The 16,144-nt window shown below is 41.2% G+C and overlaps 1 pseudogene; it reads right to left on the reverse strand.

The window, feature by feature from the left end:
• Positions 1 to 1,218: 1,218 nt before the first annotated feature.
• Positions 1,219 to 16,144, reverse strand: part of LOC117558945 — a 76,969-nt pseudogene continuing 62,043 nt past the window's right edge.

The raw sequence follows: 16,144 nt of genomic DNA on the forward strand, positions 1-16,144 counted from the left end.
TGGATCAGCAATGTCAACATCCTGGCATCCAACCTGTCATGCAGGACGTCACTGATGCTGGGAAACAATTTAAAGAGGGCAAATACATTCTGATATACCCGTCATTGTATCTTTAACATCTGAAGTCCTGACCACCTCAGTATTATACTGGTATATCTTATCTACCAATCTCTTTTCCTATCATCCTGTGTTTGTTGAATTGGGGCATGTTGAGTACTCCGAGTATGGCACTAGACTGAAAGGTATGCAAAAATATATTTCTTTCGCTTAGATTTGTTATCTTTAAAAAAAATATATCACTTGCTAGCAGACCCTGTGACCTGGAGGTTTAAGGTGCCAACCGAGAACAACTATATCCTTAGTAAAAGTTGGATAAGGGAACGTTTTTTGCTTGTTATTCACCGTCTTCCTCTCATCGTTTCAGTTTTTTCTACTGTTGACTGTCTAATACAGACAAACATCCAAATTCATCTATTAGTTTATCCTAGAGGGCCAATGACAAACAGGAATTAGCCATATAACAAGGTCCATTGGGCAACACCTCTAATTCACTGTTTTCTGCCACCTGTCCATTCACTCACACTGTAGATAATGAAGCAGGAATGACATGAACCTGCTCATTATAAACTAATTGAACCTTACATGATGGCCACCATGCATCTGTGTTCTTCCTTATTCTTATTAAATATGATTGATGACTGATCTCCCTTTCTGTGAAGAAAGGCCTTTGGGGTTCACATCAAGAGATGCCACCATACTGTGTGCATGAAGAGTGTGTGTATATATATATGTGTGTGTGTGTGTCTGTATATGTATAAGTACGCACTCTGGAGCATAAAACTTCTCCTTTTGCATGCAGATTTAGAAAACTGATATCATAAAAAGTACAGTATTCCATTTCTGATTACTCGAGCTCTTTGCGGTGAAGCTGCTAATGGGATTCAGAGCGGGGATTCAGAGCGGGGCTTCAGAGCGGGGCTTCAGAGCGGGGCTTCAGAGCGGGGCTTCAGAGCGACGCTCGCTGGTTAAGACTGCCGTGTGTGGTGCAGGGGCTGAGGGATTACATGTCTCTGTGCTGTGAGTGATCTTTAATGTGAACTAAACTCTGGTTTATTTCCCCTAAGCCTTCATCGTCGACCAAACCTTACCCAAAGTGCATTCTGCCATCCCTGAATCATGCAGAGGAATGGACCAATAAAAGAGGAGGAAAGTCCTTCATTCACAGACATGATAACTTAAGGTATAATATTCTCACGGCGTACCCGAGCGATGCATAGACACGAGGAGGATCCTAACAAAATATCCATTTAAGGGTTCACCCGACATCAAACTGAGGCCTTTTTGTAATCAAAAATAGAAAATCAGTATTATTATAAGAAGCAAATTTGATAATATAAAACATACCAGAAAATTCCACTTAAGTGTTGCTCATCATCACATTTGTGTTCTTAGGAGGGTGAGGCGAAAGCAGAATCATCTCACAGGCAAAGAAAAAACAAACATCCCATTTCGATTCCTCTATTTATAAATAATCCATGCACAATCCCTCTGCCAGTAAACCCCTTTGTTACTCAATGTCTATAGTGCTACCGGTATGCAAACCCTGAAATGTCCACATAGTAAATTATCAATGAAAAATATTCATATGTACAGTGCAGCTCATTAAAATGTCTCTTTAAATTAGATTTGCATGCAGTCAACTGCATAATATACAGGCGTATAGTAAGTACGATCAGTAGTTGTTTCTTTGGCAGGCCAGAATCCAGCTGGACATGCATTAAGAGGTATGTACAATCACAAAAACGGGACCCAGGTCAGTACGGAGAGAGGACTCTCACTCGACCCGGAGATAAAAGTTAGTGTGCAAATGTTAGAAACTTTAACCTCGGAGGATTACGACCAGTGGCGTAACTGATGCCCAAAAATGGATAAACGTGATCATAGTAGAACAATGTGCCATGTGATCAGTGTTGGCTCCGGTACACCACTGGGTGAGCCCCCTTCACAGCCCCTCGTCCTTCTCTGAGTCCGGAGAAACAGGCCTAGAAACGGTGAAAATGTCCTGACGTTGTATTTTGGTTTTGGGTGTGTTGTGTGCCGACGGCCTCTCGGGGGTCGGTCTCTTCTTGTCCGACAGCAGTTTGATGATCTCGGCCACCTGACCCTCCAGAGCGCCCAGCCGGCCCCCCAGAATCTGGATGTCCCCCCGGAGCTCCAGCCGCGTCTCGTGCAGCGCCGCCTGCAGGGCCTGCTCCGGGAATGGGGCAGAAAGGGTGAGGGCAGAGGGACCCCACCCCCCCGGGCAGAGGGCTGTGGAGGAGGGGGGAGATGGCAGTGGGGGTCCGTGCCTCCCCCGCCCTGTCTATCCGCAGCTCACTTTTCGTAATACCGCTGTCGCATGAGTCTGTCTTTCGGAGCGGATTGTTGCTGGACACCCCGCCCTCTCTCTACACCCCCGCCGCCTATCCTGCCCTCCTGACCTTTGCCCTCCTGAGAAGCATCTCCACGGAAACAGCCTTGTTGTTAATAGACCCCTCCTTCCTGGGCTCGCTGGCGCTGCGTTGCTTCTCAGACGCATCCACGCGCTGGCTTTCACCACGGGTTTGGTCAGCGCGGGGCTGGTGCTGACTTTCACCCTGACAGTCTGCTCCCCTGCAGCCCCCCCCGGCACTGGGCTTCAGCTCCATGATGTCGCAGTTGTTCTGCTTTACGGGGGGATCGACGTACACCAGCGAGCTGTGCATGGGCGTGACCTGAGACACCGTCAGCACGCTGCTGCTGAGCGGAGCGCCGTTCTGCAGGGAGGAGGGGGGGCGCTGCAGGCTGAGCGGCAGGGAGTGCTGCAGGCTGGAGTGGCCCAGCTGCAGGCTGTGGGGGTGCAGGTGCTTGCTGGTGCTGCTCCACCTGCAGCTGGTTCTTCTCCACGTCCAGCTGTGAGGTGGCCGTCGCCCCCTGGGCTGCGCAGCTCCTTCTGCTGCTTGAACTTCTGGAACAGCTTCCCGGACTGGGTGGTCCTGCGGGATGGTGAGCTTGCACCTCGTTCTTCGCCCGCTGCCTCTCCTCTTCCTCCTTCTTCACGTCACTGATTTTGCGGAAAATTATCTGCAGGGGAAAGAACAACATGGCACTTATCAGAACACTTTCATATGAATACTATGAATAATAATTCTATCTCCCGCTTTCTACGCTCAGCATTGCACATTAATCATGGGAGATAAAGGATTTTCCCTGAAAGAGTGAGAGACAAATGAATATTTGTTATTATGAAAATCTGTCAGACTTTCTCTACTTGAGCACATTCACAGGAATTCCTTTGCAGTACACTCAGGTACTGTCCTTCTGGAGATCCATGTTAAATTATCCATCAGTGCTCTACACCCCCCCCCCCCAATATTATTCAGCGCGTCTGGCGCCACTCTTTCCTGGCTCCCCTTACACACTAATTACATTGGGAATGAATGGCTGTCAGGCAGGCACCCAACCCTCCTATTGGTGATTCAAGTTATTCTTAGTTAAAATGATGAGGCTCCCAATAACTGGGAAGCTGAATCAATCTTGGAATTACAGACAAAAGGCAGGGGAGTTGCACACCTTGCTGTCCATCGATAATCTACCAAACAACCACTTTACCTCCCAAACTCTGCTTTCATTTATCTACACTTCCTGCTCATACAGCCACTGCTGCTGAGAGATCTTAAGCCAAGTAAAGTCTCCTCTCTGTAGTTTATCATCAAATCTCCGCTGCTGCCTGCAGGCATAACCGGTAACATAAACACTTTTAATTTAATTGAATTAACTATGACAAGTACATTGTGGTTTGAGTCATTAAAAGTTTGCACCAGTGGGTTTCTTTTTCCCGCATGTCTAAAGAGAACAAGAGTCTACTGTCTTTGTGTATAAATCAAAACAAGAATCTGTCACAAGTGAGCCGATGATGCTGATGTGACTCGATCAAACACAATGAACCTTCATTAACTAACCATCACTTTGAATTATCTTCAGCGACTTCATGGTATCATGGCAACAACAATCTCAACAGTCAAGTGAAGAGCACTCCAGTGTATCTAAAAACCGTAGAGAAACTCCCTCAGGAGGAACTATGGGATTTTAGATGGACCATAACCTACAGTGTATAACACACTAGAGGAAAGGGAAAACCCCAAAAAGCAATATGGCCCCTTCAATTTATTTTCACAAAAAAGCTAATTTATTATATGAAATGTACATTTTCTCGAAGAAGTTATCATTTGTTTGAAAAATGCATTTCAAACAATTCAAATCGTCTGATGTTTTAAATAGAAGTATTACAAGGAGATTTTAAAAAGGGTTTATAAGCATTACAAGATTAAGTGGAAGCACTTAAGGATTTTCTGTACTTGGAGTAGAAGCACTGAAGAAGAAATAATTGAAAATAAGCAGAAGCTCCACTGTAAGTGATAAAAGGTGTTTTAGGTGAGGTTTCACTGTAAGCACTGAATGGATTTGATGCTACTGTATACATGACTTGCAACTGTTTCACCTCTTGAACCTCACAAATACTATTTAGAACCGAGTATAGAAAAAGAAGAATGTCAGTACTGAATGACTGCAAAAACCCAGATTTGTATTTCCAATTCAATACATTCTTGGCAACAAGGGTAGGGCAGCGGGTTGATCAGAGAAAGTGCTTGGAGAAAGAAATGTTGCTGCTTTCTCTCAATTGAAAACTTAACTTTTCCTGATACATTAGACCAACTTTATTTCACTCAGATCCATCCCTTTACTTTATAGACTTGGCGGCCAGCAGTGGTTTTAAAAAAGTCATTAAAAAATATGTTGACTTTGCAGTTATTGTTGGCAGCGCGAGCGTCTTTAAGCTCCGCGCGATGAGAGCTTTGACCATGTGGCTCCTGGTTGAATGGCCTGTCACATTTCTCACATTCAGACTAATTTCTTCTGACCCAATTATTCCATCCTTCTGCTCAACATATGGTCTCATTCACAGTCTGAAGTCCTGCGTGACACATTCACAGAATAACACAGAGTTATGACTAATGCTTCTGAATGGCTCTCTTTCTCGTCAGCGTCTGAGAAGTGAGGAGTCATAAGAGGCGGCGAGAGAGATAAATGGCTGCTAAAGATACACTCGGATGAATAGCTGTCATATTAGCGCAGTATATGATTACTACAAAGATTAGAAGGAGTTATATTAAATCAGCATCGCGTATTAAGGCCTTTCAAATTGAAAGTTTGAGGTGACATTATGCCTGCATTGATTAATCACATCATCAATTATAAGAACTTCCTGATGACATAACGCAAAGTTAATTTAACAGCTTTTTGAGCTGAATAGGTTATGTAATTAGGTTACATTATTGGACACTGACATAAGTGGAAGTCCAGGCCTCATAGTAATCAGAAGGGTAATAATCTCCAGCAGTGAAACCACTTGAATTTGATTTCCTCCTGATTTTCAGAAACTGTTTAAATGCTAGCTAACAGCTAATGACCATTATTGACATCTTTTAAAATGGCACTTCATCTCCCTTCCATATTTTCAAGCTTTGCGCCTTGTGCTTGTTAAAGTTATTTATTTGTGGGCTTTTCTAAAAATGTCAACAGATTGACATTGATAGCTTTGTATAATGTTGCTATGTCTGTGTCATCTTAAAATGGCTTGAAAAATGATATTCTCATGGCAGTGGAAGCAGTGGATGTGGAACAGCTGCTTCCTGCCAGCTTGTGCACACCTGCGTCCTCCAAGTGTTTTTGAAATATAGCCAATGAAGAGCAAAGCACCGTTTTTGTGTGTGTTTGTGAAATTGACTCAAAACAAAAACATAAAACTTGTGTTCGTCTAAAAAGTAGCAGACTACCAGGTTGTCCCAGATGGTAACAGGTTGGAAAACAGGAACATCAAATGTTTTTACCCAAAATGTGTGTTGTCTTTCCGTGAGTTTTATCTTTATTTTTCAGTTATATAGTACATCTTTAGTTGTGATCACCAGCTTTAAAGCACAGAATATGTACTGCCGTTAGCAGATCACCCTCCCACGCTTCTCTCTTTGAGTTCAACACTGCAGAGGTTATCTGAGAGCCACTGTGCATTAAATCAGTGCGGTCCCTTTATAGTTAACCTCACACACTCCTGAGAGCTCAGCAGCGTTCTCCGGAGAGATCCTAATGCAGATGTGAGGATGCATGCTTATGGAGAAAAATGTGGAGGGGATTGGCTCTGCCCCAAACAGAAGGACCACAAAAACATATCCAACAAAAACACCATCCTAGACCACCCTTTCGAAAAGAGCCAGTCAGACAAATGTGAGATTAAAACATTAAAACAACTACTTTAGGCTACAAGTGGCTACAATTTGTCCTGATTTAATCCTTGAAATGTGCTTATCCGAGACCAGCAGCCTCCCAAAGTTATCACACACTATCAATAAATCAATCAAATAGAATTTATACTGCACAATATTAGAAATAACACATTTGTCTCAGGAGGCTTCATGGCGTGTACAGCATACACCACCCTCTTTCCTTATACCCCTTGCATCGTACAAGGAAAAACCCCCAAAGAAATGCCACAATTAATGGGGAACAATGTTAGAAGCCTTGGGGAGAGCAAAAGAGAAGGAATCCTCTTCCCGGACGCACAAGCGTGTGATAGTCAGATTATAAGACAAAAATGATACTGTGAACGTACTGTATATAAAAAGGTGGATCAACAAAGATGTCAACACCTCTTGTTTGCTCCGTTCACTATAGTTACCAGTGGCTGCCCAATGTTGCTTTAAGACAATGGTATTATATTATCATGTTGTCAACAGAAGCACACCTGTTAGCTCTCCTTGCTCCTAAATGGGGGGAAAAGCTCCCCAATGACATCAGGACAGCAGATTACGTCTTCCATCGCAGACTGAAGACTCCACTGCACTTCAGTCATTCAAAACCAACAAAATACAGATGTAATTTATTGCTGATCTTGGATTTGTATATTCATGGTTAATATCATTTATTTGAAGTTGCTGAATGTGTGAAATATGTTGTCTGTGTCCTCTGAAAACTGCATTACAAATACAAATCTTAATTTATTTCAACCAATTTGTTTCAATGATTATGCGAAGGGCGTCTGCTAAACGGATTTCGGCTGTAAGAGTAAACACTAAGGCTGCCGTCTTGCTCCCCAAAGACTTTTAATACGTAACATGTTTTATGATCTAAGATTGTCAACAAGAAGTATCCTGCTGACCCTAAAGTCTTGTACCAGAGTAAACATATCTCTTTATGTTTCCTTTACAGCTTCTCTCAAAGGATTTAAACCATAGTAATTTAAAAGGAGTAGGAATAAAAACAAATTGACATCAAATTAATGAGGTTTATAATTGGATTTGCCCAGGAACAACATCATATCAGGGACAAGAATACAGAACTCAGACATCTAATTAATGTTGATTTACATAAAATAAAAATAAAACACTGTTTCTCTTGTTGTAAAGAATCCAGGGTCTTGAACATATTCGTGGATTTCTGTAATTGTGGCAAGATGTGATTTGGAATTACAAAAGGGAATGGTTTCCCTTCTGCTGAAACTGATGGTAAACCTGTATGGAGGCATTAGTTCCTTCCCCTATGAAAACAACCTACATGCAATTTGCCTTCCAGTCAAATGGACCAGATTGTTGTTTTGTTTCTCTCTTTCGTCTTTTTTAAAATTATAAAAGAAAACTTAAAGGGTTAAAGACCAATTTCAATTCCTGTGCTACTAACTATGACACTTGTGATATATACATTTAAAATGAACATTAAGCGGCTGCAGAGGGGGTTGGACTGTGACAGGATATTATGGCTCAGATCTAGTGTTTCTTCCTTTTTGGTGCCAAAACGACACATACATCTAATAAAACATTTATAGAGAGCTAAAGTGAGTTAGAATTAACTAGTTATCTTTAGCAATAAAGTAATGATGCTCTTAAAGCTCTCAAAGTGCTTGGTCAGACTATATTGCCAGATTCATACAGATAATTTATAGAATAATTAAATGGAGCTATTAGACGAAGAGACACAAAAATGGAGGAACATTTTAGAACATATCTCAGAATATCATAGCGGGGATGAAATGAACAAATTACTCAGCCCAACCAACGTCACTCTGTGAAACTCTAAATAAACCCAGACACTGCTCTTGAATATTTAAACAGATCTGACGTACATTCAGGCAGCTCGTAAACACAATGTGTAATTTTTTCTGTCTGTAGCTGGTGCTCTCATTATGGGGAAAGGGCTTTACCAATGCAAAAATACAGTTTATATTGGAACTATCTTTGGCTTTGAAGTCTGGGACAAAAATAGATATTTGGTTGGTTCTCATCTGCGCCCACAGCGGTCTGAGGCTGAGAGAGCAGAAAACAAGAGTGTAAACATGCTGCTTCTTTTATTTTAATACCTACCTGCTCTTATCTCTGGTTAAAGGAAGAAGATTCAGTCAGGCAAAACACTTCACACTATGAAGCAGAAGAGCATGCATCACTTCACAAGATGCCACGTTTTAGCTTTTGGCACAACTATTCTTTTCTGAAATGTACAATAACTTTTGGTTTGACCCTTATAGTAACCTTAAAGGGGCCCTATTATGCTCAGACACTCCCTCTGCGGGAGCTTTGGGAATTTAGCCTTTGCCGACCATTTGCATGCACACACACTTTTATAACACACTACAGGAAAGGGAAAACCCCAAAAAGCATAATAGGGCGCCTTTAAAACCTCTTAAGCCCTGGAGCCCCCCCAACTTTTTTTTCGAGACTGTGTCTCAGGGCTTCTTAACATTTATGAAACTATTAATGTGTAGCACCAGATTAACGGGAAGAATCTCAGCTAACTGAAGATGTGAACAATTTTTACCAAAACAAAACACAAGTCTCATAAGAAGCGTCTAAATGACCCCTGAGCGAAAAAATGTCGTAACTGCACATACAAGATATCCGATTAAAGCTGAGGTTCCACAGATTATTTAGGTATAGTATCATCACTGAGCGATCAGAACTCGTGACAGGGGAAGCAAACACAGACATCACAACACGTACCTTTACGGAGTTTTTACGGGAGATTATCTCACCGTAGCTGTCAATCTGATCAAAAGACGTGTTCAATGGCATTAAAACGAGAAAAAACGCGGCTGAATCGGTTGATCCATAGGTTAATAATGTTTCTGTCGCTTTGAAAAAATTATTTATAATCCATAATTTCCATTTTGATGTAAAAAATCGGAGAAAAAACAGTTAGCTGCTAATGGTAGCCAACAGATATGCAGCTTCCGGTGTTCGGCCACGCGTCACTCTCACTCCTTATTTGGTAACGTGTTTGTGTGTGTAGAACTTTCCCTCTATTCCATTGGCTCTAGCGGTTAGAAAGAGATGTCATTCGTCAAAATCGACAAAGGGGGGCCAGATATAGGTCAAATCCACCCAAATAACCCCAGAAGTGGGTTTCTTTTGCTAAATCTCTCTAAAAAGGTCAAATTTCACTTGTTTTGCATCAATCTTGATACAGGGTACTTATTATATGTTGTACTTTGGATTCCTAAAGCTTTTAGTCTACTAACCCATCATCCGAGGGTAGTTTTCACTATAAGTACAAAATAATTTTTGGACAGATACTATAATTTACATTTGTTTACCATGTTCAATCTGAATTTTCTTTAAAATAAAAAACATCTATATTGATTCTGACTTTTCTACATCCAACTCACAGGTTTATCATTACTTTGAGATAAAAGATTATTAATTTAACCCTTTTAGAAGGGGAAGATATGGTCATTTGTTCTGGGAATGTCATTTTCGAGCCTGAGACCTGAAAACAGGCTCAGGGTTGAACAGGGTTAACCACCTGCCCTTTATATAGACCACCCTCGGAAGCCAGCCTCTTCGACGTAGGACCAGAGATGCGGGCATGGCTACACAACACCGAGTTGGACCTCTGACGTTACACGAAAGAAGAAGAAGTGTATTTTTTATTTAACAATCAGCGGCAGTATCATAGAGTTTACGGGTTATTTAAAAGTGTTGAGACCCCTACCGATACTTGCTGTATTTACACACTGGAGAAATGTGTTACAATGAAGAATGGCGTGAGAAAATAAACAAAAAGAGAAATAGAGAAAGGATCAAGAGGAAAATAAATATATAATATTATGGCCACAAAGTGATCGAGGATGATTTCTAAATTCTTATCTAATAATCTCAGTATGAAATGTGTGCGGAATTAGCTGCTAAGCACTTTGGATCGTGATTACATCCAGCCTCTGGTCTGTGAGCACTTTTATTTGAAGTGTCCTCAGCTGATGTCCCTCTCCTCCATCACTCTCTCTGTTCAGTGTGCACCGTCTCCTTTTTTTATTTTATGGTTTGTTGTTTATGCAGAGCTGCCGGCGGTCACACGGCGCTCTCCATCACTCATTCATCACCATAATCGTCCGGCAGGAAGCGGCTGTGTGTGAAGTGGAGAGAGAGAGAGAGAGAGAGAGAGAGAGAGAGAGAGAGAGAGAGAGAGAGAGAGAGAGAGAGAGGAGAGAGAGAGAGAGAGAGAGAGAGAGAGAGAGAGAGAGAGAGAGATGAGAGAGAGAGAGAGAGAAGAGAGAGAGAGAGAGAGAGAGAGAGTGTGTCGCTCAGGAATGACGGAGGGGCCCATTAGAGAGGAGCGTGACTTGTTTGGTACGGTTTCACATTCGGATTAACCCAGAAAAATACAGATCTACAGAGCGGAGAGAAACCACGTTTATTTCTGCGGAGGCTTCAGACAAGAAGGAAAAACACATTGTGAACTGTTATGTCATCATATACTTAAACTATCAAAAATCCCATGGCCTTTTGTGAGCCCTAACGATGCTAAGGTACACCTACAACAATGACACCACTGTATAACTCTAACTATAACTATGCTTATGAAGTTCATCTAAAAATACTTCAGTGAACTTTAACAGCAGCGGAATTAATCAGTAGAAAAAAATTACACAATCTTAGTAAGCTCAGAGGTTCATAAAGATGGTCTGAACAGAGGTGACACACAAGGTCATAACATTTAGATTAAAAGCTGGGAACTGAACCAGAAGTGAGTAATGGCTTCTGTCACTTCCACCTCAAAAAGTGAAAATGACTTTTAACTCTTTTGATGCGCTAATATTTATTAAATGTTTAATTATGGTAATGAGGTATTGAGTTTTGAGTCGTCGTTGTGACCCTGGTTCTGGGGAGAAATCCTATGTTGCCATGGTTGTAGGTTTTAAACACAGTAAGTTACATTAAGAAAAAGAGAATACAGTCAGTTTTTTAACTCCAGGCTTGTTTGATTGAAGAGAAAAGTCTAAAAAAGGAGAAAAATCCAGACTTCAGAAAGGAGAAAAAAAACAGATAAATTGACTTTTTCCTTTTGAGTTGATATTGAAGTGGGTAGAGGAGGAAGATCGGGCGAAAAGGCCTCACATTTTTTAATGAAATACGTTTTTAGCCTAGAGCAGAAGATAAGGAGTCTGTCTGACTGAAGTGGGATTGAACAGGAGGCCTACAGGTTTGAAGTTTGACTCTGATTCTCAAGTTACAATCTTTCAGATTGTTTGATGCTGTTCATGTAAAACAAGTAGAATCAAATCCGGTGATTCTAACATCACTTGTAATACATATTTGTATTCTAACAATGTATCTACAGTCCAATTTGAAATAACTTCAACCTCATCTTCATAGCGCTTTACAATGAGATTCAGATCAATGTTTATCTGTCCGGCCCACAACTTTCCTGTTCAGGTCCAATTCCACCACTTTCATAGTGTCCTTTTTTGTTAAAAAGCTCTTAAAAGCTACTTAACACTACTCAGGAGCAAACAGCAGAAGTTAGAGACAAGCTGGAGAGAATAGTGGAGTATTAAGCAGCTTAAGAGCTATCATTTATTTGGGAGTAGGTGGAGACCAAACACAGAACAAAATGGGAGTGAATATCTAAACTTATATTCGTCAAGTTTCTCTGTAACTGCTAGATGTGAAGGAAATGCTTTCAACAAGTTCAATATAAAAGGTTTATATACAAGGTGATGATATGTTGAGTTCACACATTGTTTCCCACGTCCTCCATATGACAAAAAAACAAAACAGGTGCCACTTTTCCTGTGAAACCCCAAAATGCTTATTTTCCCAAGTAAAAACATGTATATCCCCATGAGTTTATCAAATTCAATGTTGCTGCAGTGCATGCTGGGTGTCAAGATCTCTCATCATTGAGGTAAAAGGAAGAGTTTGTGCTCATCTGGCTCATTTTGACAAATATGAGAATCAAAAGCTGTGCTAACTCAGCTTACTCTGCAGGCTGATGTAAGGAACATTTTTTTTTAAATATAATTAACAGCAGTGCGGCTGCATGAAGCCAAAGCCAGCTCAGCACACTGAAACACTTACAAACCCATCGATCTGCAGCTGGCAACCCTCAGTCCATCAAACTGTGTGAATTATACGGAGTACTCATAGTAATAAAACATGATCGAACCGCGATGTAGGCGCTTTTTGCTTTCATGCAATAACAAAATAGTTGGCGGCAGCAGGAAGTGGAGGCTTAACAGCTCTAATAACAGGCAGCGGGGAAAACAGGATCCAAATGCAGACATGGGTGGTTGAGTTATGTGTTTATGTAATTAAAAAATCAATGGACAGGCTTACAGGTGTCAGAGACAGCGGAGGAACCTGAGGGGGCTGAAGCCGGTACGCAGGTTAAGATGTGGGCAAAGATTGCATTTAAAACAGTAAGACGAAACTGGAGTATGTTTTCAGTTGACAGGTAGTAGACAAATGCAGTCTGACTTCCAACAAAAATGACAGCATAGTTGTGTTTAAAAGCTTTAAATCTTAATATGAGTATTTCTAACTGACATGGACCTCTCGTGACCATGTTAGTTATCATCTATATGGAAGAAGAAGAATAGGGAAGCTTGAAAATGGCGTAAAGCAGCAATGTTTCTGAAAGAGGAGGTCAGGGGTGACAGTGATGTCTTCTTTGTTTTGCATTTAGTATCGAGAAAGTTTAAATGGAATTTTATTTTTATCTTATCGATAACATATGCTGAAGGTTTGAATCTAAAAGTGTTATTGTCATAATCATCCTTCTGACAATTAAAAATCCTGCATTTGATTACATTGGAATCACCAGAAGTGTTTCTGTTTTGTCTAAACCAACTCACAAAAAGAACTAATAACTATAATAATAATAATAAATCATGACATTTAAATAGCGCTTTTTATAGTGCTGACAGCTGATAGAAACTAAGTATATAGTACAACATAAACACTATAAAAAAAGACCCGATTTGGAACACGAGTGAGATGAAGCCCATTTAGTTAACATTTTTACCTATTCCTGAATTCTATAGAGGCAGAGAGGCAACAAGAGTACATAGAGAAAGAGAGAAAAGACTATAACATGCAGAAAATCTCCCAGGCCAGAATCAGGGCCGCTTCTGGCCATATGGGCGTCACAATGGCAGGTTTAAGGCAGGTAATACCTGAGACATGCTGAGTGTGTGGGAAGTTTAATCCTGAATGCTGGAGGGGCAAAATAGTGTGTGTGTGTGTGTGTGTGTGTGTGTGTGTGTGTGTGTGTGTGTGTGTGTGTGTGTGTGTGTGTGTATGTGTGTGTGAACGTGAACATGATATGTGTGTGGGAGCACTCAATCCTGCACATGATTACATTTGTTCCGTTGAGTTGTAGTACACACACGCACGCACACAATCACACCACACACACACACACACACACACACCCACACACACACCCACACACACACACACACACCACACACACACACACACACACACACACACACACACACACACACACCACACACACACACACCACACACACACACTAGCTGGACTAATGATCTTAGCTGGACTGCTGGATCTGACTATTGACTGCAATACATGATAAAATGAAATAACAATAGGACCGAGTGGCGGTGAAGGGGGGGTTGGGGGGGGTGCAGCTAAAGCTCTGTTCTGGCAGACGTGGAAGCAGCTCGTATCATGAAGCTGCTAAAAATAGAAACGGAGAGAGAGACTGCCGGGCAGGAAACACTAGAGCAAGATGAGATACAATTTGAGTTTACAGAGGGAGCGACTGCATGTAACCCCAGTGGATATTAAGGCTTTTTTACCTCTTAAAGTAAGATGCTTCCCACCAAAATATTTGATCCTGCAAAAGTGTACTTGAATCAAAGCACATTGTTCTTTATGATTATGTTTAGGCACTCGAAACAAGGGTTATTCAAAGAATTCGGTTTGAATACAATAAGATGGCTCAAGTGTTTATTATTGTTTAACTGAAACACTCGTGTTTTCCTAAACTATAAACACTATTTCAATCTGTAAAACAACTGTGTGCAATTATTACTGTTATGTACAATCAACACATTATTTCTTTAGAGTTTCTAAATGTTCATTACTGATTGTAATTTAAATACCTTTATATGTTCCCGTTGCAGGAACGTATTTTTAACCAAAGATTTGTACTTATTTGATATTTATTCTATTAATGTATTGACGCCGTACATGTCTCGAGTTGAGGGACGAATAAATGATTTCTGATTCTGGTTTTGGACCTTAACCAAAGGGATTTTGTGGGAAATCTGCCCACAGACAAAGTCAGGGCAACTTCCACTCTGACCATGTTTGGGACTCTATCTGGTGTATGATTTCTATGTATGCTTGGATATTTTTGGACTGCATGAGTCATTTTTAATCAAAACGATTTTTTTATTTTGGCCACAGGAAACCTTCATCTTTTACTATGAAGCATGCATTATTGTCCACGTGATTCAGCAAGGGTCCGTGAGAATTTCTCAAGGCCATAAACAAAAAAACAAGAGCTGCTGGACCAATCTTAGCTTACAACACAACAAGTCCACAGGCCTTTAAAACTATTTACGCTCTTTTAAATGATCAGAGTAATTAGTGGTCCTCTCCAAAGTGACTTGTACACACATATGTGCAGGGAGTAAATTAAGTGTCAGCCGTTCGATCCGACACCCCGCAGTCAACATGTTGAAGTGGAGAAGCAAAAAATTGCTCCTGTAGTCATCTCTGGGTATTGAACTTAATGTAAGTCGCTTTAGATTAAAGTCACAGCTAAAATAACATGTGATATATACTTTACTGTGCACATACTGTGTGAACATGTAGCTTGTTATCACAGCTTTTTGCTTTTCGCCCACATGGCTCACAAACAGTCCTGAGAGAGTGAGGGAAACTCTCCCTAGGTAATACTGCCCGCTCGCCCTTGCTTCCATTTGTATTGATTTACTGGATCAATGAGGCGGCGTGTGGCGCAGTGGACTAGTGCGTTGGTTTTCGGATCAGGGGAGCACAGGTTCAAACCCCACTGCAGTCAGCATGTCGTTGTGTCCCTGGGCAAGACACTTCACCCCAAATGGCTCCTTAGGGGATTGTCCACAGTATTGAGTATGTAAGTCGCTTTGGATAAAAGCGTCTAACAAGTAACATGTAATGTAATTAAGTCATTTCTTAACCAAGGAATTGTTCTGGCACATACAGTGAAATCAATCACACACAATCACATACTGCTGCCGCTGCGGCATTAGAAGGACAGCATGTGGACTCAGTCTTTTAAGAGCGTGTTCGTTTTCCTCTTTTCTGGAACATCTAGAGGCAACTAGAGGAAAGCTTCCCTCGTCTTTCTTTAATGCAGATCCGACTTCTCCGGAGGGACAAACACCGGAAGAAAGAAAAAAAGTTACTTTTTCCTCTGAACTTCAGCGATGTATTATTTACCAGACAGGGAGGAGGGGAGGGAAATGAGACTGTGTGCATGGATGGCTTGTTTTCCTCTCTGCTGCACCTCGTACCCAATGCTCCTGCCGACTCCCCGCGGTCCACCAGATGCACACACAGACACATGCATAGTAAATGTTTCCAAATGTCTCCCAATAGGCACGTACAGTACAAGACAGCCATACACTTCACAGCTCACAATCATTTGGACACCCACACTGTATATTTACTGACACACTAATTATCCAATGTGATTCTAATTCAGCAGTTCAATCCAGGATTATATAATTGACTTTGATTTAAGTGTGTTTGAGTACTGTGTAAAGCACCATATACATCAGAAT

The sequence above is a fragment of the Gymnodraco acuticeps genome, unplaced genomic scaffold (genome assembly GCF_902827175.1).
Source record: "Gymnodraco acuticeps unplaced genomic scaffold, fGymAcu1.1, whole genome shotgun sequence".
Classification (NCBI taxonomy): Eukaryota; Metazoa; Chordata; class Actinopteri; order Perciformes; family Bathydraconidae; genus Gymnodraco; species Gymnodraco acuticeps.